The 24,801-nt window shown below is 44.2% G+C and overlaps 1 protein-coding gene and 1 pseudogene across 2 annotated transcripts in view; one reads left to right on the top strand and one right to left on the bottom strand.

Moving 5' to 3' along the window:
• The window catches only part of ELMOD1 (ELMO domain containing 1), a 65,446-nt gene extending 41,394 nt beyond the window's left edge, over positions 1-24,052 (bottom strand). For both annotated transcript variants that reach the window (XM_043579239.1, XM_043579240.1), the window contains exon 1: positions 23,955-24,052. The gene's annotated coding sequence lies outside the window, so the exon portion shown is untranslated. The remainder of the gene's footprint in view (positions 1-23,954) is intronic.
• Positions 228-15,231, top strand: LOC122483235 (annotated as a pseudogene).
• Positions 24,053-24,801: the final 749 nt, after the last annotated feature.

Raw genomic sequence — 24,801 nt, 5'->3', positions numbered from 1 at the left:
TCTTTAAGCTAAAAATCAGATGTTAAAGAGCCAAGCCCTCCAAATAAATCAATCCTATGTCCCCGGCCCTGTTTTGCTTTTTTTTTTTTTTTTTTTTTTGCACTGTGAACAAAACCGTGAGATTTTCTATTTGTCTAGCCATTTCAAGTTTCCAGTTTCCTTTCACAAAGTCTGCAGAGTATTGGTTTTCTTCCCCCCACAAGGAGGAAGCACAGTTTCAAGTCAGGATGAGACAGAAAGGTACAGACCAGATAAGAGAGTGGCTGGAAGCCACAGAGAGAAGAGACAAGCGGAGCCCCAGCTGCCCCGGCCAGGCAGGCGAGGAGCTGAGTGTACAGATGGTGGCTGAGGGCAGAGACACAATGACCGGCCAGGACAGTCTGGGAATGTGGGCAGCTCAGACCAAAGAAGAGCCAGGTTTTTCTTTAATACATATGCTTCTGTAGCTGTTCCATGAATGCTTGAAAAAAAAGTGTCTGCACATCAGCTTAAGATTGTGGTTGCTTCTGGAAGGGGAGGGCAGGGTTTAGGACTGGGGAAAAGGCCACTGGGGGAAAATGACCTTCAACTTCAAGTGTTTTATTTCTTAACATAGATCTGAGGTAAAACAAAGCAGAAAAACATTTGCTTATTTTGGGTGGTGGGAAGATACATTAGTCTTTGTGCTTTTTGTGGTTTCTAAAAATGGATCCAGTTTTTCTGAAAAATTGTTAGTACTTACCCAGAGCCCAGATCATGGGTGTGCATATTGTTTACAATAAAGGGAACCAGGGCTCCTTGGAGAAATGGCTGATTCTAGGGCTGGGGTAAGGAATATTCAAGATGAGCCTGAAATGTCTTGTGCCAGGAAGTAAGGGAGTGCTCAAAAGAAATCGAGGATATATCAAATAAACACAGGAGCCAACTGAAAAGCTCCCAATGGCCAAAGCTGGAACCACTTAAGTAACAAAATACTGGATTATTGCCCAAAGTATAAAATAAATACCCATGATTGCACACTGATATAAATAAATGACTGAATAAATAAGTTGGGGAGAATATATAGATCTCTTGCACCAACGGATTCCAAATAGTTTGTGTAGATACTCTGCCCTCAAGGAGGTGGAGCCTGTCAACCCCTTAAATGTAGGCAGGCCACAGTGACTCCTTGAGTACAAAATGGAAAGTTGGGGGGTAGGGGTGGGAGGAAACCAGTAACTTTGCACTAGAGAAACCTGACAAACACTACCTCAGCTAGGTGGGCAAGGTTAACATCATGGTGACAAGTCATGTTGATAGTATGTACCCTGAATATGATGCAACGAAAATGGCAACGAAAAAGACCTCTGTGGTCTTCCTCCTCCAAACTTACAACCTGGTCTAATCATGCTAGAAACATCAAATTCTTACTGAGGGATACTCCACAAAATACCCAACTAATACTCATCATAACCCCCAAGATCACCAAAAAGAAGGAAAGTCTGAGAGACTGTCATGGCCAAGGGGTGCCGAAGGAGGCATGGCTAAGTGTAATGTGGTATCCTGGACAGAATCTTGAAACAGAAAAAGGACATTAGGTTAAAAACTAAAGAAAGTGGGGGCACCTGGCTGGCTCAGACAGAAAAGCGTGTTATTCTCCATCTCAGGGTTGTGAGGTTGATCCCCATGTTGGGTGTAGAGATTACTAAAAAGTGAATAAACATAGGGGCTCCTAGCTGGCCCAGTCAGTTACGCTCTGACTTTGGCTGAGGTCGTGGTCTCATTGGTTTGTGAGTCAGTGAGTTTGAGCCCTGCGTCGGGCTCTGCACTGGTGGTGTGAGCCTGCTTGGGATTCTCTCTCACCCTCTCTCTCTCTGCCCCTTCCCCACTTGCACTCCCTCTCTTTCAAAACAAATAAATAACCTAAAAAAACCCCAAGGCATTAAGAAGGCTATGTTCTCTTCTGGAAGCTCTAGGAGAGAATCTGTCCCCTTGCCTTTAAAAAAAAAAAAATGAATAAACTTAAAAAAAAAAAAACTAAGGAAATCTGAATAGCATGGCTTTAGTTAATAATTAAGTATTAATACTGGTTCATTAGTTGTGACAAATGGATCATACTAATGTAAGATGTTAACAATAGGGAATACTGGGTGCCAGTATAAGGGAACTCTGTACTATCCTCGTAACTTTTCTATAAATCTAATACTACACTAAAACTTAAACAATATTAGTGCCAACTCCGCTCTAGACACAGAGTTAGGTACTAGGGATATAGGTGAACATGTGGGGCATGGGTTCCATCTTCCAGCCCCAATGGCCTTGAGGGAGGCAGAAGAGAAGACAATATAGAGAAACAAATAGGTACTTAACCACAATATTACAAGCAGAAATAGGTGCTGTGTTCGTGAGTATGAGAGATATCTACCTTAGATGGAGGGGTCAGGGGTTCTCCAGACAACACATGCAAAGTCCCAGAAGCAAGAGAATACACAATGTGTAGATGGGAATGTTCTATATGACCTGGTTGTGCTCGGTGAGAGGGACAGGTAAAAAGGGATGACAAGATACAGAAAGGCAAGAAAGTCTCAAATCATCGAAGGCTTTGTAAGCAATATTGAAGACATTCAAACCTTATCCCATGAGCAGTGGTGAACTATTGAAAGTTTTCAAACTGAGATGTGACACAATCAGACTTCTAGTTAAAAAAAAAATAGTATGGAGAATAAATTAGATTGTGGTAGAATTATAGATAGGGGCACCATTTAGAGGGTTGTTAACATTAAAGATAATAATGGTAGGATAAGGCAATGGACAGAGACAGAAATGTGATGATATTTGAGCGATATTTAGGAGGTAAAATCAAGAGGACTTTTGTTAATGTACTGATTAGGGAATATTAGTGAAAGAAAAGGAGTCATCAAACATTATGCCTATCTCTATGCGTAGAGAGTAGACTCACTAAGAGAAGAATTCTGGAGATGCAGATCTGAGGGTCTGGGTGTATTTAGGGGTCTTTGGGGCATTTTGAACTTGCAGGGTCAAGTGGTAGTGTGGATATATGTGGATCTGAAAGTCAAGAGAGAAATCCTGGTTGGAGACAAAGATTTGGGCTTCCTCAGCATATAGATGGTAATTAAAACCACAACCCAAAAGGAAATAGTAAATAAATACTATATACAACATCTGTATCTTATAATAATAGTTCTTTGTCATTAAGGTAATATATTAGGATGGTCATACTACTAAAGAAATAAAGAATGAAATACACTTCAGAAAGATTTTGTGAAAATAAAAATATATCCTTAAATGGTTTAATTTCAGTTATCTAGAAAACTGGTTTATCTAAAAAATGTCATAAGGATGTGGGATAAGTGAAATATTGTAATAATTCAGCTTCCTGTTCTCTACATAAGTCTTCCTGAATTTGTCCATTTAAAAAAAAAACCCTTTTGAATTTTTATGTGCTAGCATCATGCTGGGTTAATACAATATAGTTTAATGCTACAAGGGAGATTTACCACATAAGGGAAAATTCGCAAATATGGCAGCATGCGCATGCTGGTTAAGAGCACAAGTTTTGGAGACAGAGTTCATCTCTGGGATCTACCACTAACTAAGTGACTTTAGACGATTTGTTTAACCTCTCCAGGGTTTAGTTTTCACCCTCTTAAGTGGGGCAAGAAATTAATAACTACCTTGTATGGTTGTACTAAGGATTGAATGAACCAAAGCATGTAAGGTGCTTAGCACAGTGACAGGTATATAACATGCACACAACGAGTTGGTACTCATTACTATTAATATTTTACTTATTATTTATCAAATTCTATTAAATACTAATAAATTAAATATTTATTAAATTATCTTCTAAAATAAAAGGTCATTTTGTCAAGTGAAGAATCACTGAAGGGACTTTTTAAATTTTATTTATTTTTTATATCAAATATAATTATCAAATTGGTTTCCATACAACACCCACTGCTCATCCCAACAGGTGTCCTCCTCAATGCCCATCACCCACTTTTCCCTCTCCCTCACCTCCCATCAACCCTCAGTTTGTTCTCAGTATTTAAGAGTCTCTTATGGTTTGCCTCCCTCCCTCTCTTTAACTTTTTTCCCCCTTCCCCTCCCCCACGGGCTTCTGTTAAGTTTCTCAGGATCCACGTATGAGTGAGAACGTATGGTATCTGTCTTTCTCTGCCTGACTTATTTCACTTAGCATAATACCTTCCAGTTCCATCCATGTTGCTGCAAATGGCCAGATTTCATTCTTCCTCACTGCCAAGTAGTATTCCATTGTATATATAAAACACATCTTCTTTATCCATTCATCAGTTGATGGACATTTAGGCTCTTTCCATAATTTGGCTACTGTTGAAAGTGGGGCTATAAACATTGGGGTACAAGTGCCCCTATGCATCAGCACTCCTGTATCCCTGGGGTAAATTCCTAGCAGTGCTATTGCTGGGTCATAGGGTAGGTCTATTTTTAATTTTTTGAGGAACCTCCACACTGTTTTCCAGAGCGGCTGCACCAATTTGCATTCCCACCAACAGTGCAAGAGGGTTCCCGTTTCTCCACATCCTTCCAGCATCTATAGTCTCCTGATTTGTTCATTTTAGCCACTCTGACTGGCATGAGGTGGTATCTCAGTGTGGTTTTGATTTGTATTTCCCTGATGAGGAGCGACGTTGAGCATCTTTTCATGTGTCTGTTGGCCATCTGGATGTCTTCTTTAGAGAAGTGTCTATTCACGTTGAAGGGACTGTTTAGATAAATCCTGGCAAGTTGTGACCTGAACTGGGCCACCGACAGTGGCGGCAGAGAGAAGTGCACAGAAGTGGGAAATATTCAGAAGGTAGAATCAACTGGACTTACTGGTTGGATGGGAAAAGTGAAGGGATGGAAAAATAACAATTAGTTCCAATTATCTGTCCCCCAAACAGGAAACAAAGACAACGATTAGTTCTAATTATGTGTCCCCCAAAAAGGAAACACCAAAAATGGCTTTGAGTGGAAAGCTTGTGTAAATGCTGTTTAACTCACTGCTTGCTGTGTATTCATTCAATAACCTCGCTAAATGTTTCATCTAAAAAATTACTGGTTATTTTTTTTAAATCCAGCTTTGTTTTAAAGGAGGCACACTTGCCAATGGCCTATGTGCGGTTAACTAGACAATCTGTGCGAATGGTAGGAGCGTGCAACAGATAGTTTGGCGTGCAAAGTATGATACTCTGAGCCACTGCGATTTAAGAAAATGTCTTTTGAGTTGCTTTTCCCTGAGTGGTTCTGAGTTAACCGATTCCTTTGTAGCCAAAGCAGCATTTTTTTCGAGCGCTGGACAGGGCCAGAGAGGTCAGGGAGACTTGGAGGCTGCTTCTGATGTGCACAGCGTTCTAACAAAACAGCAGCTCGGAGAGACTTCCCAAGTATTTTACACACATGCCTGTCGACCTTCACTCAATTAATGAAGGCGCTTGTCTTGTTTGTATCCGTCTCACTAATTGAAAAACACTGATATTCACTCTTCTGTTTAACTCAGATTTATTCAGGTATTACTTATGTAACGTTTGCCCTGTTTTGGTCACATGTGAGCTCCAATGCCACCTGTTTCCCTGAGTGCAAGGACAGTGTGGGGACTGCTCTGTGTGCCATCTCTTCCCTGAAACTGCCTCTCGAGAGGGGCGTGTAACCAGGTGGACACCAGAATTACCTGCTGTATTTAAATCTCTCCTCCTGTAATGAGGTGATGTGCTCTGTGTTTCTTTCCCCTCTGGACTACATGCCCCTCTCGGGCCCCAGGGAAGCCCCAAGGCCTGATACAGTGCCTGGCACACTGGAGGCTCAGTATGGATTTGTTGGGATGAACCCTGCACCCTTCTAGAGAAATGCATGTCTTTAACAGCACTATTCCATAACAGCACTCATAAACGAAAAATGTCCCCACTGGAAGAAAAAGAAAACCCCTTAGATTTTTTTTTAAACCAAAATAAACAATATGACCATAATCCTGAGTCTCCTAATCTTCCGTTTACGTGCAGTGATTCGTCTCCACGAGTGTGAGGACACTGCCCTGACCCGCTCCGCAGGGAGGGATCGGATGACTGTGCCCCGTGCATCAAACACCTCCAGAGATCAGGTGACACTTCAGTGCTGTGTGTGGGCTTAGGTTCCTCTGTGCTTTTATTTTCCAGCTGGAAAGAAAGGGACGGCAGGCGTGGTCTGCAGCTTTGAAAACTCATCGTCTCTTCTGGTATCAAAGAACCTGCTGCGGGCCCTTTGAGCGGAAAAACCTCCTAGGGCTCTTTGTAGAGTACCTCGGGGTGACCCTGCCTCTTAGAAACCGACCTCTCTATTGAGTATCACAGGGACTGAATTAGACACTCAACTAGAGGGAACAGAAACACTTTCTTTAAAGTCATAATCCCTACATGAGACAAAAAAAAAACGACATATGTAGCCTTCAAATTCTAACTGACTGAATCCCCTATAACAACCCAAAATGCTTATGGACTCATATTTATGTGTAAATAAAAGACAATCCACAAAGTAAACAGTGCTCCACTCTCAATAATTTCCCTAATTTGGGGTCATCCTAGTTTGTTTTTTTTAAATGTTGTATGGAACACATTTAAGAAATAAAATTTAATTTAAAAATGTAATGTCAGCGTAAAGTCTTGTGGCTGGCTCACATTTACCAAGTGCTTACCGTGCACCAGGCAGTATTCGAGGAGCTTTGTTTGTATCAGCTTACCTCACAGTCACTCTATGCAGTGAATAATAGTGTCTCCATTTTACAGTTGGGAAAGTGGAGGCACACAGAGGTGAAGCAGCTTTCCGTGGTCACACAGCTACTACTTACTGGCAGAGCTGGGATTCCCAACCCCGCAGCGTGGCTCCTGAGACGCTATTAATCACTCCCCTGCGCTGCCTCTGGAAACCACGGAGGGAAAATTCTGGACTGACTTAAGATTGAAAGAAATGAACAGCACATTCAATTCCAGCTAAAGTGCAGAGCTGGGGATAATCAAGGCCTGGATGTCCATCTGCACATGAAAACTTAGTGTTCCTCTGGGAGTGAGCTAGGGGACTCTTGAATATAAGGGTCACTCCTGCACTAAAAACCACCCTGTTTCCTTTCCTGAGGCAAATACACTGCAGATCTGAAAGTTTCCCAATGAGAACCTTTTATGGGAAGTTACACAACAGAGCCCCAAAGGGTGGGTTTTATAGTCTTTCCTGAGACCACATTTCCAAGGACATCTGAATCCTTGGTAGTATAATTCTGAAGTAACTAGCAGTAAAAGTACCCTTCCCCTCAAAGTCAACCTAGTGCTCCCTTGGGGAAAATCCAACGAAATGCAAGCTCGGGCCAGACTGCCATTGCTGTGGTGATTTCACTCTCCCCAAATTATTCTTTGAGTTACTGATCAGTGAGACACGGTCCTCAAATCAGCATTTTCTCTTGGTTTGCTTTCGGTCTACCTCTGTATGTTTTAGTTTCCACCTTAAAGATGAAAATATTTGTTTACTGTTTGTTTTTTGCTGCACATAAAAATCTGTGTAATGGTTGGTAAAATATTCCAAATCTACCCAGGAGGTATATACTAACTTAAACGAGTTTTCTTGATGTCACTGAAAAACAAAATAAGTTCCATTCCCCTTTAGAGTTCCCTAACTGCTTCTTGTTGTTTTCTTTTCACGCTACAACACAACTAAGGAGAAAAAAAATCAATCAAACGGGTCAATCTCAAAATATGTCATTATAATCAGGAGATGAAGACACATTCCGCTACCCTTCCCCCCAACCCAGAGTGGATTTAAAAGACAAAGTTTCTTTTTATCAGTAGTGAAAAAAAAGTCCATTTAGCATTGGAGGGAGGGGGGATATCCCCCACTTGAACCCCGCAGATGATAAGTTCAAGGTCAGCGGTATGGAAATCATTTGCCACTGATTTCATTTCCTCACTTTGAGCTTTTCTTCTCATTTCAGATGAGAGAAGAAAACAATGGCACATTGGACGGTAAGGTCCAGAAATACTAAGTTTTATAGTTTTCTCCCCTAAAAATACGATTGATCAAAAGCCACTTTGGGTATCCGAAGAAAGCCTAAGGTTAATTTGGTTCAATTCCGTTTATTCTGTGTCCTTATTATATTATGTCTCTTTACATATTTTCTAAAAGTAGTTGAGAAAATTTTCCTGATGACAATAATAAACTCCAAGTAAATGATCTTAACCTATGGGGAAATTTCCATTTCCCTCTTGAATGGTCTCAGAGTGTGCTACTTGTGCTCTGCTGAAGTCCAGTGAAATCACAGTGGTGACATCCCTCCATCAGTCAAGGAGAGATTTGGGACTCTGGCAGAAAGAGATACGGGCCCCTCTTTTCCACCCTTTCTTCCGCTTTGGCGGAAGCTCAGCTGGTTTTAAGATACAACCACTTCAGAATTGCTCCCGAACAGGCACGTCTCTGTGGGATCACAGGCAAGGGCAGTGAGGGCTGGGGATAAGGAGTGGCTGCTAAGCCACCTGCCGTGTGTGGGGCTGGGCTCTGGCTGAGCCCACCCACAAAACACAAGGACGTGGAGGTCAGTCTTCTTAAATCTGGTGGGCCAAGTATCACACCCAAATGAGGTGAATAAATAGGTCTGAATTAGCAAGTTCAGGTAGTGGCTAAGTTTCCATCACGCTTCCTACTTGTCAAGTCCTGAGAAGCACTGTGTCGGTGCGAGGGAGCCCTAGACAGATGAGGGAGTCAGTCTTCAGAGGATAGAACATAGTCACCATGTGGAATAGGAAGGGAGGTGGGGGAGGGGGCGCGAGGATTGGCAGGGGAGGGAAGAGAAAGGAAAGAAAAATTTCTAAGGCTATTTTTGAGCATTTGAAACATGTATAACGTGCAGTTTTTGACTTTATTACAGGTATGCAGATGAGAGAGAGCAAGCAATATGAAAATTCACCACCCTGGAAAAGTGACAAATCTTTCAGATTACATTTCACACATGCTGTCCAGCATGCCACGTTAGAGGTATAACGCTCATGCATAACATTCTCCCTGAGGCCACATTCCAGAACTTTCTTCCTCTATTGCTTAGCTTGAAAAGTACTCTGCTGACAGTCATGAAAATGACAACTAGGAAGGTTTTCTTTCCCCTTCTTCAGGAATAAAACACTCATCCAGGGTTTATTTTCGTGATTTATAGCAATGGAGGCCCCTGCCAGCCACAGGATCCACGGCTGCCTGCAAATATATTGATGATCTGCTTTAAAGGTACAGTGATTTTCTGGCTTTCCCTGTGGTTGCCAGCGTGTCTGCACTGTTTTCATGGAGGGAGCAAAGGGCTGGGAAAGCAGAACTGATAAAACTTGTCTTTCATCTTTAAAAGAATAAGGGCATTTCAAAATCATACCTTCTAGGTATTAATTCATTTTTCCACAAAAATACTTGTGTGGATTTTGTACATTCTCAATTCTTTATTTGAGTTTTAAAAGTTAAATTAAAAAAAAATTTTTTTAAGTTTTATTTATCTTGAAAGAGTGAGTGTGAGTCAGGGAGGGGCAGAGAGAGAGAGGGAGAGAGAGGGAGAGAGAGAATGCAAGCAGGGGAGGGGCAGAGAGAGATCCCAAGCAGGCTCCACGCTGTCAGCACAGAGCCTGACACGGGGCTCAAACCCATGAACTGTGGGATCATGACCTGAGCTGAAATCAGGAATTGGATGCCCAACATACTGAGCCACCCAGGTGCCCCTAAAAGTCAAATTTCTATAAAACCACAATAAAAGAATGGTAACCTTATGACTACGTAAAAATTAAATGTATATGATTTTGCCAATCTAGACTGATACTCTTTATTAAATTTTCTCTTTCATATAATGATAATACAATGAGGACATATGTTAGAAACACTTGACAGGAAAATCCAAGCGAATTAGGGCATTTCCAGGGGCCTGGAGGCAAACAGGTATTGCGCCCCTAAGGCAGTCACTGACCCCAGTCACTTATTAGGTTGGGCTGCAGCAACTATTCGTACTGTAAAACAAATTTAAAAAAAAAGTAGTTTTAAACTTATTTTAGAGCTATGACTTAATATGCATGACGATAAACGTTTGCTGAGTACATATTATTTTATTCTTCCCGGTGGTATCTCATCAGTGCCATAAAGGATAAGATGCGCCATTATGTCATGTGTCCTTAAGGAAGGATAAAATGCTGCTAATTTGCTGCAGCCCGATTTCAGTGGCTTAGTGGGGAAAAAAGTCTCAGGATAGGTGAAATAATAGTCAGACCGAAGTCACCTACTTATTTCCAAATTCCAGGCCATGATGTTTCTGCAGAAGATTCCATCGGTTGGTGGAATGGCCTGCAGCAAATCACACCAGAGGATTCTTATTCCCCAACTCAAACGTTTTTATTCAGCTTAAACCAGGCTAAGTAATTCCAAGATCTGTTAGAGGTTGATTACATAGGAGCAACTCGCATCCTTCTTAACCCACCAGAGATGCTTCCAGCTGGTTACTGCATAGGCTCTGGGCTCTGGTTCCCTTCGCCTATCACAGCCCCTCCACGATACACACAGCACACACCGTTCACACACGTGAGCACACCTCATCTACAGCAAGAGTGAAGGAGTGAGTACGGAAATGCTTCATTGAAGGCAGAGCACTGTCTAGTCCAAGCTCCGTTTCCTTGACTTTACCATAGTTGATATGCTTTCATGTGATGCTGCGGCCTGTTTTTGCCTTCCATGATCACCCCTTTCCCTGGTTCCACCCGTTTCACATTCTTCTGCCTTTTAAGTGTAAGTGTTCCCTAGTATTCCATTCTTGACCCCTTCCTTCCTCTTCACCTCTACAAGGTGACCTTGTCTTTTGGGACCTCAGTCAAATCCAACAAGTCACTTGTCCAAGGCCAGACAGCCACAGTTGGTAGGAAAAGACCTCGGCTCTAACTCCTAGTCAACAAACGTGTTCACTTATCATGTTCAGTTCTTTCTAGGCACCAGAGACACAAAATGAACAGGATACAGCCTTTGTCCTCCAGGCGTAGGAAATCTAGCAGATTTCACACATGGAGTCTAGGGCCTTTCTGAAGTCAGTGTAGAAGATCTGAGCTGTCTCAGGGGCACCAGGGCAACTCTGTTGGTTGAGCCTTCGACTCTTGATTCCAGCTCAGGTCACGATCTCATAGCTCATGGGATCGAGCCCCACATCAGGATCTGAACTGATAGCATGGAGCCTGCTTGGGATTCTGTGTCTCCCTCTCTCTCTGCCCCTCTTCCCACTCTTTCTCTCTCTCTCTGTGTCAAAATAAATAAACATAAAAAAAAGAAGCTCTGAGCTGTCTCAAATGAAAATACATTTCAGCCACGTCAGACTAAACTGGACTGTCCTCTTAGGCAAGGGTTCCTGACCAGTATGGCATTGTTACGGATTTTTCGTGGATGTGACGCAAAATTCTGATCAATGATATGAAATTCTCTTTTTTAGGGGGGAGTACATGTTATTTATAGTAGTGTGTGTGAGGTGGAATACTTTGCTAAGAAAGTGGTATGAGAAGGTTAAGAGAGCATTAAGATTTACTGTGGGTTAGAGGCTCAGAGGAGCAACAAACAAGAATGGTCGTTATGGAAGTTCACACAGGCAGCATGAGGTCCTTACTAAGTAGGAATTGTCTCACTGCAATTATTGCTGCTGTAGTTAACAGTATTTTACATCTATAATCCCTTTTAACTTAAAGCTTCTGTCATGGACTTCCATTTAAACATGGCAGAAAAAGGGGCACCTGAGTGGCTCAGTCGGCTGTGTGTCCAACTCCTGATTTCAGCTCAGGTCATGATCCCAGAGTTATGGGAATGAGCCCTGCATTGGGCTCAAAGCTGACTGTGGAGCCTGCTTGAGATTCATATTCTCTCTCTCTTCCCCTCCCTCCCCCTGTCCCCCACTCACACACACTCTCTCTCTCAAAAAAAAATTTAGTAAGTAAACAAATAAACATGGCACCCCCCCCCCCACAAAATCCCACTGACATGAGAATAAAGATATCAAAAAGGTGTAAATCCATAAGGCTAAGGGCAATAGGAGCGTACTTGAGATATCAGCAGATTTCTAGAGGCTGAAAGGATGAACAAATGGTAATTTACTTAGCCTAACTGATTAAGCCTGCAGTGAGGGAACTGATACAAAGGCAGTACCATTGAGAATATGGACTCTTGGTCATATTCAGGAGTTAGTGATGCCCAGTTCCTCTAAAAGCGGTAGTGTAGAATGAAGCCAACACAGGAGGCTTGGTGGGCATTTTTCATAAGGAGTAGGTAGAGCTCCTTCCCCATTCTTGGAAAGCAAGTATAACCACGCTCCATTCTGTCAGAAGAGGTGAGATTTATTCTTGAAGAGGTTGAGCTAGAGAGGCTCTGAACTTCTGGACACAAGAAAATGAGATTGAACGGTCATCCTGAATAGAAGGAGCTAAATAAAAGTCTGCATGATAAATGTGAGATTTATCCAGGCTTCTTCTTCCACTCAACTCCCTGGTCAGAGGCAGCTATAATGCTTCTCCCCAGGCTACTGGGGATTTATCCCTCAGGAAATTACCCAACACACAGGTGGATCTCCCCCAGTGAAGCACCAGCCCCTCACTGGACTGCTGTGACACGATATGGCCAACAAGCCCCATGGAAAGCTTCCAGTCAGCATTTTAGTGCCTCAGTCTTAAGTATGAATGGACAGCCAGGGATTATCAAAGAATTAGGGAACATTTCTAACTTGATTGAATTATAGAGACTCAAAGAAAAGTGAAAAAAGGGGGAATTTGGAAGAAATAAACAATGCAAAGAGAAGAAAATAATCAATACATCATAATTAATTTTCATAGATATTAGAAAGATATTACACTCATGAAAGAGACACAAGAAACAATAAAAATTCACATTAAGAGAATAAGAAAATGTTCTTAGCATTTTTTTTTAAACAACAGAGATGGAAGTTGAGGAAATCTCCCAGATTTGAGGAAATCTGCTGAGAAGAAATTGACAAAAAAGATGAAAAATGGGATAAAAAGATTCAGTATTCAAACAACAGATATTCCAGAGAGAAATAAAAGTGAAAAAGTATGTGAAAAAATTATTGAAGAAATAATACAAGAAATTCCAAGAACTGAGGAACTGAATCTTCAATCAAAAGGGCCCAGAGGATACCCAGCTCCTTAAACAACAAAAGATGCTCACCAAAGCATATCAATATGCACTTTTACAACATAAATGTATCCAGTGGGGGAATAAAAACAAACAGTTCACACACAAAGAGCTAAGAATCAGTGTCCAGTTTGTCAGTGGGAACATGGAAGCAAGAATAAAAATTCTGAGAAAAAAACTCTTTCCAGTTCAGATTTCTATACCCAGCCAAAATATTAGGGATGAGAAAAGAATGGAGTCAATTTCAGACACACAGGCCTTCCATGTACCTCCCAAGCATGCCTTTTAAGGAGTTTCTAAAGGAAACATTCTACCAAAATGAAGGTAGAGAATGAGAAAGACATTGGACCCAGCAATCAGATCCTATATTTGAGAAAGGGGAAAAGAATTCTCACAATGATGGTGAATGGGGGCTTAACAAAGGCTGTCTCCATGAAAAATGAACTGACACATTACTTGACAGATATTTATGTGATGTTTTTAAGGGACAGGTATTACTTTGCTAAAAACAGAAACTTAAATTTAAAGATGACATACACTAGATGGTACTCCTAGCCTCCTGAGGTCCAGTGCCCTTAATCTCTGTGAATCCATACAGAAAGAAAGAAAGATGGGAGGGAGATAGAGAAAAAGAGAGAAAGAGAGAAAGAAAAGGAAGAAAAGAAAAAGAAACTAAGGCTTCAGAGGAACTAAGGAACCAGAAACTAAGGAACCAGAGAGCTGCCTGCAATAGGTGGGGGGATTCAAAAAGCCCATCCTCCTTCTAGAACAGTATCCGACTAGGCCATAAGTTGCAGCTTGAGTGCTGGATGTGACACGGATGAAAACGCACTGAAAACATTCAACAGGAAAGTCACGGAGTTTGTGTTAACAAATGCTGGCAGGGTTCAGTGTGGGTGTGCCAATCATCTAACAGCATGTCCGAGCCACTTGGACAGTGATTCTGGATCCTCCTTTTAGGGACGAAAACAGAAAAGGCATAGATAGGACTTTTCTGAAGATTGCTTCGGAAATGGCAAGAACAGCAGTTCTAGTTCTCAACTAGAGAACACATTCATATAAAAGCTACAGAATGGAAAAATCGAGATCAACACTATTCAGAGCTGCAGTATAACCTACCAGCATCATATTAATTTCTTAAAAAGAAATCAGTGGACACTAAAGTGGACTTAATTTGTTTTTCTTTTTAAAAACCTCCAAAGATAAAACAGCTTAAAACCTAATTAATGAACACAAAATCTGTTAAGAAAAGATGCCACAAATTATAGCTATATTTTTCCAGAATATAATAATGTTATTGTGATTATGTGTTTTTGAAGAGTCATTGTATTTTACAGATACATACACAAATATTTACAAATGGTATGATAGGTGTCTAGGATATGCTTCAAAAGAAAATGGGGTGGGAAGACAATAGGTTAGAAATCAAACAGTACTGGTCATGAGTTGATGATTATTGAGTATTAGGATCCATTATACTATTCTGTCTACTTCTGTATATATTTGACATTTTCCAAATAGAAACTTACCAAAAAAAGAAAAAAAAGGCACCATCAACAAAACTGAGAATCACTGTAAGCATATTAGGCATTTTTCTAGCCAAGCAGTGATGATTAACACCTGACTTTGTTCATATCAGAAGTTAGAGGTAAATCTATGACTCTTCAACAGCCTTGGGAGAGTACAACAAAAATAAACAGGAATTTGGCATCTAACCCATTTCCATGACTGACTTAGTTCTTGTAGAGACTTTACACCCTCGACTGTAGAGCCTCTGTATGGTGTTAGGCATTGCCATTTAAAAATATTTACCGAGCTTGTTTGTTAGTGGTTAAAAACAGTGTATACCAATGACATCTTGTATTTGTGAAATATGGTAGATGGGTTTAGGAGAAAAAGTGGCAATTAAAATATGACACATTCTAGCAGTGTTTCCTAATTTCATAAATGTTAAGGTGAAAAAAAATTGCCTCTTGGAATTTTCCCAAGAATCCTTTCTTTCTCTCTTTTTTAAATTGTGTTTATTTGTGTGTGTGTGTGTGAGAGAGAGAGAGAGAGAGAGAGAGAGAGAGAGAGAGAGAGACAGAGCGTGAGTGGGTGGAGGGACAGAGAGGGAGGGAGACAGAATCCAAAGCAGGTTCCAAGCTCTGAGCTGTCAGCACAGAGCCCAATGCAGGGCTCAAACTCATGAGATCATGACCAATTGAGCCACCCAGGTGCCCACCCCCAAGCATCCTTTCTTATCTCAACCCTTTGGCCCCATGCTAAATCAATCTTTAGAATCAGTAAACCCTCAAAATGATACCTGCCTCCATCTTCTCTGACAGTGGTGTCCCTGCCTCCTCCTGCTTGTCCCCATAGCACTGATTTGAAAATACCAGCTTCGTGTGCCTCTCCTCTCCAATGCCAAGCAAGGTGCCTTATTCCAGAAGTACTTGGAAAATGAACACACATTTCCATTAGTGTTTTTCAGAGTGCATCGCGTTCAGCAGGTCCTAGTGACCGACTGATACGCCAGCATAAGCACAGACTTGCACCCTCTGACAGTCAGGGCTTATTATCACAAGGGACAGAAACTAGCTCTGTCTGTTTAAGCAGAAAAGGAACTTATTCCGACGGTAACCCACCGAATCTCCAGGAGGGGTAGAGAACTAGGTTTAGAGGTTAGATAGCCAAAAATAACTCTTGAAATGATGACACGGAGCTGGTCCAGTAAAGATACTTCTGATGCCACTGTGTGGAGACTCTGGAGCAGACACCGCTGTCCCCCAGCATTGGCCAAGGGGTGTTGCTGTCTGGAACAGCCGCCCCCAGGGCACGGTCTGGGTCATGGGCCCAGAATGCAAGGATGATGTATCAGCATTTTAGCTCCTATGGTGGGGGGGTGGGCTCTGCCTTATGATGTAGGACAGCCCCCAACACGGGAAGGGGGTTCAGAAGGCAGTGTTCAAAAGGAATGAAAAGTGTCCGCCCTACACTATAAACAAATACCTTTGAAAGCCAAAACACAGTGCGGAGTAGTGAGTACACAGAGAGAACAGGGGGGGCACATGCTCGCCTTCCGTCTCTGAGTTGATTAGGTGTGCTGTGCGATTTTATTTTAGAGCCTGGACACATGCCCATTGTATGGCTCTTCAGTATACATACCTTTTTGAACTAAGAATTTCAATTCTGATCTTAGGTAATGAAAGAATACCTGTAAGTAGCCTTTTAAATTGAACCCGAGGTGGTCACAGAATGGAGGCGCTTACTTTAAGTGATGATTGATTAATTACCTAGGGAATCATCATTAAGTAGAAAGAATAAGAATAGATATTATAAATCAACAAAAGGATGTATAATAGTTACATATTACATAAATAGTACCAGGCTGAATTAGACATTGGCAGATTCACGTAGAAGTGCCTGGGAGCTCAGTGTAAAGTGCATAATCAGATTTAGGAGGTGCTTTTGAGGTCATGGGTGCCAGCGTCCAGCCCAACAGAGAGAGTCCCTCTTATTACATCCCTGACAGGTAGCTCACCATGCATCATTTTTTTTTTTAACGTTTATTTATTTTTGAGACAGAGAGAGACAGAGCATGAACGGGGGAGGGGCAGAGAGAGAGGGAGACACAGAATCGGAAGCAGGCTCCAGGCTCTGAGCCATCAGCCCAGAGCCCAATGCGGGGCTCGAACCCACGGACTGCGAGATGGTGACCTGAGCTGAAGTCGGACACTTAACCGACTGAGCCACCCAGGCGCCCCTCGCCATGCATCATTTTGAGTATAGTGTGTTATATTGTGTGTTTCTGATACAGACTCTATTCATCTCTGAGTCTAACCAAAGATAGCGTTGATTTCTTTTGTATTGTTGGTTAATACTCAAGTGAACTAAAACTACTTTTTACAACCCAAACTGTTGTTAACTAGGACTGCCACTCCCATATCCTTGGGCAACTGATTTTACATCCTAAATGAAGCCAACATCTGTTTTTCTTCTTTTTTAAAAATACTTTACATCCTAGTTCGTTAGCATGTAGTGCAACAATGATTTCAGGAGTAGATTCCCTAATGCCCCCTTACCCATTTAGCCCATCACCCCCCCCCCCCAACAACCCCTCCAGCAACCCTCTGTTTGTTCTCCATGTTTAAGAGTCTCTGACAACATCATTTCTTCTTAAGTACAGTCTTAGTTTCAGCCCTTGCTCTGGGCTCAGGGATATCAGATTTAATAGTGATTGTCATTCAGGGGCACCCAGGTGGCTCAGTCCATTAAGCGTCCGACTTCAGCTCAGGTCATGATCTTGTGGTGTGTGAGTTGGAGCCCCACATCAGGCTCTGACGGCTCAGAGCCCGGAGCCTGCTTCGGATTCTGTGTCTCCCTCTCTCTCTGCCCCTCCCCCTGCTCATGCTCTCTCTCTCTTTCTCTTTCAAAAATTCAAAAAAAACAAAAAAAAAGATTGTCATTCAAACACACTAGTGCTTTGAGCTTTGCAACATCAGCAAACCTAATGTGCATATGGTCAAGTATACCTGAGTCATTGATAAAACGTTGACATGTCGGTGTCTGAGGCCAACAGAAACCATGTTGGCTTCCACGCCTGTGAACATTCTTTGGGTACAGCTGGTCAACCCAGCTATTAGACCACATCCTAGACCTTATTTCTGCCTCTCCCCCTCAAAGATGACTCCACAGCCCCATTTACAGATGCTTTCCAGAAGGATGTTGTAGATATAAAAATCTGATGGTCTAGCTCTATTTTAAACACACTACGTTATCCACAGTTTAAAGTAGTAGGAGAAATTTCTGATACAACAAAGAACTCTTCAGTGAAGCAAAAACTGTAACCCCAATCCTTTTTTAAGTCTTGATTTTTATATACTGGGTTTACTGTTGGGCTGCATACACATCACACATGAGTCAATATGAAAGTCAAAATTCTATGTTAGGCATTTTAATACAGGCTTTAAAAATTATGACTAGCGATGTGCATAATACACATTTTAGTTAAAACAACTTTGACAAATGCTTACCATTTTAAGAGAATGTATGATTTAACTTCTTAAGTAAAAACAATTTTTTTAAAAGTTTTTGCTAACTTAAATGGATTCTAAGGCCAAAGAAAATCTAATTAAAATTGAAATGTTCTACTGGAGGGGCACCTGGGTGGCTCAGTCTATTAAGCGTCTGACTCTTTTTTTTTTTTTTTTTTAATTTTTTTTTTTTCAACGTTTATTTATTTTGGGGACAGAGAGAGACAGAGCATGAACGGGCGAGGGGCAGAGAGAGAGGGAGACACAGAATTGGAAACAGGCTCCAGGCTCTGAGCCATCAGCCCAGAGCCCGACGCGGGGCTCGAACTCACGGACCGCGAGATCGTGACCTGGCTGAAGTCGGACGCTTAACCGACTGCACCACCCAGGCGCCCCTAAGCGTCTGACTCTTGATTTAGGCTCAGGTCATGATCTTGTGGCTTGTGAGTTGGAGCCCTGCGTCAGGCTCCGCGCTGACAGTTCAGAGCCTGCTTGGGATTCTCTCTCCTTCCCTCTCTGCCCCTCTCCCTGCGTACTCTCACTCTCTTTCAAGATAAATAAACTTTTTAAGTGTTCTACTGGAATGTAGAATCTTCAGAAAACCTGTCTTCTAAATTCTGAAGGGGAGAACATTCTTACTCTTCTTCTAACGGAAAAAGGAAGAAAGGTACTTGTGCAGCAAATTCATTGCAGAGATGGATTCACACTTAAAATATTTATAATGCCAAGTGGTGATATAAAAAAAATAGGAAACAGAGTTTATGATGTCACTGATATAAGCTAAGCCAAAAAACAGCTGTGGGATAAATAAATTATTTGTTTCGTCATGAATGAAACCTTCAAAACACATGACAGCCTTTTGCCATCTACTTGTACGAGGGAAATAGGGGGGAGAGTTCTAGCAGCTGAAGTAAGCTCTTATACCAAGACTTCTAATTAACCAAGTCCTAATACCAGTAATTAAGAGGGAAACAACATTTAAAAGCTATATAAAGACCTTTGAATTCTGCAGTTATTAGCTTGTTTGAGACTGATTTTTTTAAAGGGGTTTAATGAGTCCTTCTTAAGCATTTACCACAATCATCTTGCTTTGTACCAAAAAAGCAAAAAATGAAACAGCAAATTGTGAATTATCTTGATGGTGTCTAAAACATCGGAGGGTACACAGACAATACACAGATTGTCTAATTATGCTGAAAATGAAATTATTTATCCCTCAGAACAGTAGTCACAGTTAGCATCTATTTTATAGACATAGAGGATTGGAGCTGGCACGATTTTCTTTTTCTAAATGTGCATATCTTCCACTTCACGGCACAGAAATGAGGTAAAATAAGACTTGCTTGTGGTCAGCAGAAGTGCGCTGGAGGGTTAAAAGCTCTTGGGATGCAAGAACACACTGTCTTCAGATTCTTTAAATTCAGAGTATTTACTGAGGACTTAGACTGTGAACTGAGCACACAATTTCAGTTAAAGCTCTCTTGGGGTGATCGTGCACATAAGCTTGTCATTAGAGACCACTGCAGTAAGCTGTTCTTTAATAAGCCATATCCATGTGAAATCTTGCTGAAAAAAACAACCTGTGGTCTAACTGCCTGGAAATTTTAGCAAGCTTAGTATGTGCTAGATCACTTTTTTTTCTCATCTATCAGAATTATAAGGCAAGACGGGGCGCCTGGGTGGCTCAGTCGGTTGAGTGTCTGACTTTGGCTCAGGTCATGATCTCGCGGTTTATGAGTTCGAGCCCCGCGTGGCGCTCTGTGCTGACAGCTCAGAGCCTGGTGCCTGCTTCGGATTCTGTGTCTCCCTCTCTCTGTCCCTCCCCTGCTCACGCTCTGTCTCTCTCTTTCTCAAAAATAAACAAACATTAAAAAATAAAAATAAAAAGAATGATAAGGCAAGACGTGTTTGGTAGACATTACAAAGAGGAACGGTACAAATACCTGAAATAGGATTTTTTTGGCTCTATTTTAAAGAATAATCCTTTGATAAGAAAGATCCTAATTAACTACTTCATTATACATTTCAGCATAGAGTGATTTTTGTGATTTTCAAGAACTTATTATAAAATACGAAGTGGAAACGTAACCATATGGAGGACACTCAAGCATAGGAGCTTCTTCTGAAGATGGTTGACAAACCAGATTTGTTGACAAGCGCAATCTCGAATGGCACTCTGGTGTCATTTCCTTGAGACTGGCACATTGGAACCTTCAAGATATGAGTAACACTTCTCTACGTGGCCTGTGCTGGTCTGATCTTCAACTTCTCTGGAAACTTCCTGTGCTGATGATCAATAGTGAAAGTGCCCGCTGGGTTTTCGAAGACGCGAATGTTAAGTGGTGTCCTATTTTTTCGGAATTAATTGCATTTGGAATGTTCTGAGCGGGAACTCTCTGGTACTACAAGCATCTGGTCATTTTCACATAGTGCTATTTCTGTAAAATCTACATTCTTTCCACCATCAGAATCTATTTCTGTAAAACCTACATTCTTTCCACCATCAGAATCTGCTTCCTTAAAGATAGCTGGACCACATCACGCAGTCATTGCCCTTTAGTATCTTTTCCTTCTTGAGGCGATAGATTTGTTAAAGCTAAAACACCTGCTAATCCTGTGTCAGGAATTTGTGCCAGAAGCAAGTGAATATCGATCAACATCTCAAATATTACACTTTAAGATCTACTTGTATACAAAACACTATATAAATAGTATACTCCAGTATTACTCGACAATGACTTTTTACCCGAAGAAACCAGGATGGTGGTGGAACAGTGAAGGAGCACTTTGGGTATTAATCAAAGGGCAGACCAACTGCTTTGTTAAATGCAGCAAAATGCATTCGTCCAGGTACCATTTCCGGATCCCTGCATTTGTCCCCACTGCTCCCTCCAGTCCCCAACTCCCCAACTATTTAAAGTCTTTCTTTTAGAATCCCCTTCTCGTCTCTTACTTTCCTCATTGTCAGCAGGCCACTCCGTCCTCCAGCTGAGGCCATCAGGTAAAGTCCTTCAACTTCCGGCCCAGCTCCCCTCCACAAGGTGTAAGCCCAGGGGTGTTTTTCCTCCCAGGATAAGGATAAGATCTCACTCTCTGATTCAAGGCCAGACCCGTCCAACGTGCTGGTCTTCTCACTCCCTGCCTGGAGCTGCCCAGCAGAATTCCGTGTGGCTCTCAGGCTGCTACACACACAGGCCCTAGCAAGCCTCAGGTCTCTATGTGGACGCCCCCTCACACACACTTCCCCCACTCTGTAGCTGGCACCTCTCACGAGCAGCTCAGGCAGGGGGACTCGACAGCTATGTGTTGAACTGAAACTACTAACTTTTCAGCATGAGTTATTTTCAATAGCTTGAACCAGAACTGAGCCTGTCCCAGATTGTCTGCAGAACAGCATATGATTCCTGCTCCACTTTATTTTTTCAACCCATACATGACCCAAAAATGAGGAGTGAGAAATTTCTAGTGACTAAAGTTGCCAGATAAAATGCAAGCTGCTCCGTCAAAACTGATTTTCAAGTAAACAATATGGATCTTAAGTATAAGTATGTCACAGGGGGCATACTTACACTAAAAACAATTATTCATTGTTTATCTGAAATTCAAATTTAACTGGGCAGCCTGTATTTTTATTTGCTAAGTCTGACCGCTCTACCAGTGACTCCTTAAAAATTCTCAGAGGACTCAAGGAATGCTTTAGAGCGCTTGGAGATTTGTGTTCCAACTCTGCAAACTTCTCAACTGGGCAGATTCTGTGTCTGTTAATGCAGCTGGGTTTCTTTCTGGACATCTCAGCAACATACTTTAGCAAGTGCTGTTTATTATATAAAGTGTTCATTTCTTTTGCCAATTTATAGAATTCCTTTCTAATATCTATTAATGATTCCTTTCTAATATCTATGAATGATTCCTTTCTAATATCTATTAAGAATACGGTGGTACTCCTCCAAATCTCTTAGGAAGCTGATATTCGTATTATCACTATGCCTGAGTCAAGTCCTAGCTACATGTATTAATAACAGTTTTTAAATATTTCATATTTTCAGTTAAACCAGCAAAAGACAATATTGAAGATACCTAAGTCATCTTGGGGTTTCTGTTGTTCATGAATCAGACACCCGAAGACAGACTGTCCTCACTAACAGGCTGGGGAGAAGCAGCCTGGCAGGCGGGGGTGGAGCCCGTGATCTAACCGCAGTGTGTGTGTGTGTCTTTGCTGGAGAAGCCTTCCCCAATTGGGAAGCATCTGTAAACCCAGGCGCTTGGGCTTCCGTGCGAACGGGCTGGAACGCGAAAAGAGTCGCCTCTTTCAGCATCCTGTAAATCTTGGAGGCTTGAAATCTTGGTTAGCAGAATGCCTCGCAGGTCGTTTTAAAAGACATACCTGTCTCTCTAAGGAAGGGAAAAGCAGGTTTCTTCTGCAAAGGAGTGAGTACCATTTTAGAGGACCGACTGCCCTGTGTGCCGTTGACCCAAGGTGATGGTGCAATGGAAGTTAAACGAACAGCTTGTTCCAGTCCTGAAAGTTTCCTACGTTAATGTGTTCCTGTTTGAGCGTTCTTGACAGCGATTGCTCGTTACTTAAGACACTGACTCCTTATTCCCATGAAAGAAAGCATTAGGGATGAACAGCTCCCTAAGCGGACGGATACGGAGTGTGCCAGCCTCAAAATTTCATCTAGACTGTTCTCGGATTCAACTTGGAGGGAGAGAGTGACCAAGTCCGCCGTGGCCACCGGGTGTCACAAGACGGTAATGAATTAAGACGTCTATCCCGACACAAGCTCAGCACCTGCTTTCCACCATATTGGCCGCTCCGGTTAAGGACGGTTGTCAAGCCACCGGCACCACACGCACACACTGCAGGCATGCAGAACAATGCCTGGATGCCTGCCCAAAACTAGTCTCCAGATGACACACGCGATTTGTGGTCCCATTCCAAAGCTCACCGGGGGTTAGTGGCGTCATTCTCCTGGTCGGTGCGAGAAAGGGGATGGGATTGTTGGGAAAGCGCAGGGGCACGGGGCGCCCACCTGCCCGTGCAGAGAGCGGCGAGGCTCAGCACCACATTCATTAAACTTGATCTGAAGCAGGCGAGCCTGCGAGGTCGCCCCTGAAATATTCATAAGGCGTGTTACCCGACCTCCGCTCGGAGGTGGGGCAGGCGCAGCCCGCACCCGTACCCGCACTTGGGAGAAAGGCACTCACGACCGCACACGCCGCCGCCACGCTCCCCGGTTCCACCTGCCTGGGAAGGAGCGATGCTCTCCTAAGGACTTTCCGGCAGTTGCAGGAGGTGCGGCGCGCCGGCCCCTCCGGCGGCCCCTCCGGGACCGGGGCGAGGCCGACCCGCTGCCCGCGGCCCCCGCACGGCCCCGGGGGAGCCCCAGGACCCCGTGTCTGCCGCTCGCGGGGCCCAGGCCGCCCTCGGCGTCCCCCCCCCCCCCCCATTCCGGCCTCCGCCGGGGATGCTTCCTCCAGAGCCCTCGCTCGGTCGCTAGGTGACCCGCGCCTGGGCCGAAACGCAAACGGCCTCCCGCGCGGCCCCGCGCCCCGCCCCCCCGGGTGCTGGCTCTGCGGGGGGCAGGTTGCGGGGAAGGATCTCGGTCCCGAAGCCCCCGCACCGAGGCCGGGCGTGCTTCCCTTCCCAGCCCCTCTCTGGCCACGAGCCTACCTCGCCGCTGCGCCCCGCACGGTGCCGCGTCCCCGTCACCACGTCCCTCCTCCCCAAGGGCGTTCGCCCCTCGCGCCCCTGCCTCTCCGGGGTCGGCCCCCGGCGCGGCGACTCACCGGGCTCCCGGCGGCGGCGGCGGCGGCGGCGGCTGCGGGACGCTCAGCAGGTCCGAGCGCGCGGCGGCCGGGTCTCCATCCCCGCCCTCGGCGGCGGCGCTCCACGCGCTCCGTCCGTCCCCCCGCGCCGCGGCTGCACCGGGAGGCCGCGGCTGCCGCACTGGCTGCGGGCGGGCGCGGGCGGGGCGGGGGCGGGCCCGGAATCTGGGTCGCGGGGAGCGGAGCCCGCCGGGAGGCGCCCGGGCGGCCGGCGGCGGGGAGGCGACCGAGAGCCGCCCGCGGAGGGCGCGCGGAGGTTTCCCGGGGATCGCGACGCGGACGGCGACTGAGCATGCCCAGTCCCCGGGCGGGGGCGCGGGCGCGGGGCGGGGGCGTGGCGGGGGCGCGGTAGGGGCGCGGCGGGGAGCGGAGGGAGGGGGGCGGCGCTGGGGGCGGGGGAGCAGGGCGGCCGCGCGGGCCCAGGTCAGTGGCACGGGGCCCATCCGCGGGAGGCGCGCGGACCCGGGGACCTGTCGGAGCGAGATGCGCTCCCCGCTCCCTTCCCAGAGAATTGTCCAGAAGTCAAAGTTTGCTGTCAGTTCAGCTGCGGCCCCACGGCCTCTCCCAGGGATTCCAGCAGTCCAGACGCCCACCCCACCTGCCTTCCTGTGCCTGGGGGCGGGGGGGGGGGGGGAGGGGGGAGGGCAGCGTCGCCTTTCCCAACTCCTGGACCGGTCGGGTCAAGTTCTCCCAGGGCCAGCTCTTTCATTAGGTGTAATGGAGAGATCGAGTCCGTCCTCCCGGGTCACATATCTGCATTTCAACCTGGGCTTCGGAAACACTAGCCTCACCCCGGGGTTAATTATTC

Source organism: Prionailurus bengalensis, chromosome D1 (genome assembly GCF_016509475.1).
Source record: "Prionailurus bengalensis isolate Pbe53 chromosome D1, Fcat_Pben_1.1_paternal_pri, whole genome shotgun sequence".
NCBI lineage: Eukaryota > Metazoa > Chordata > Mammalia > Carnivora > Felidae > Prionailurus > Prionailurus bengalensis.
This window is presented reverse-complemented; position numbering and strand designations above follow the sequence as displayed.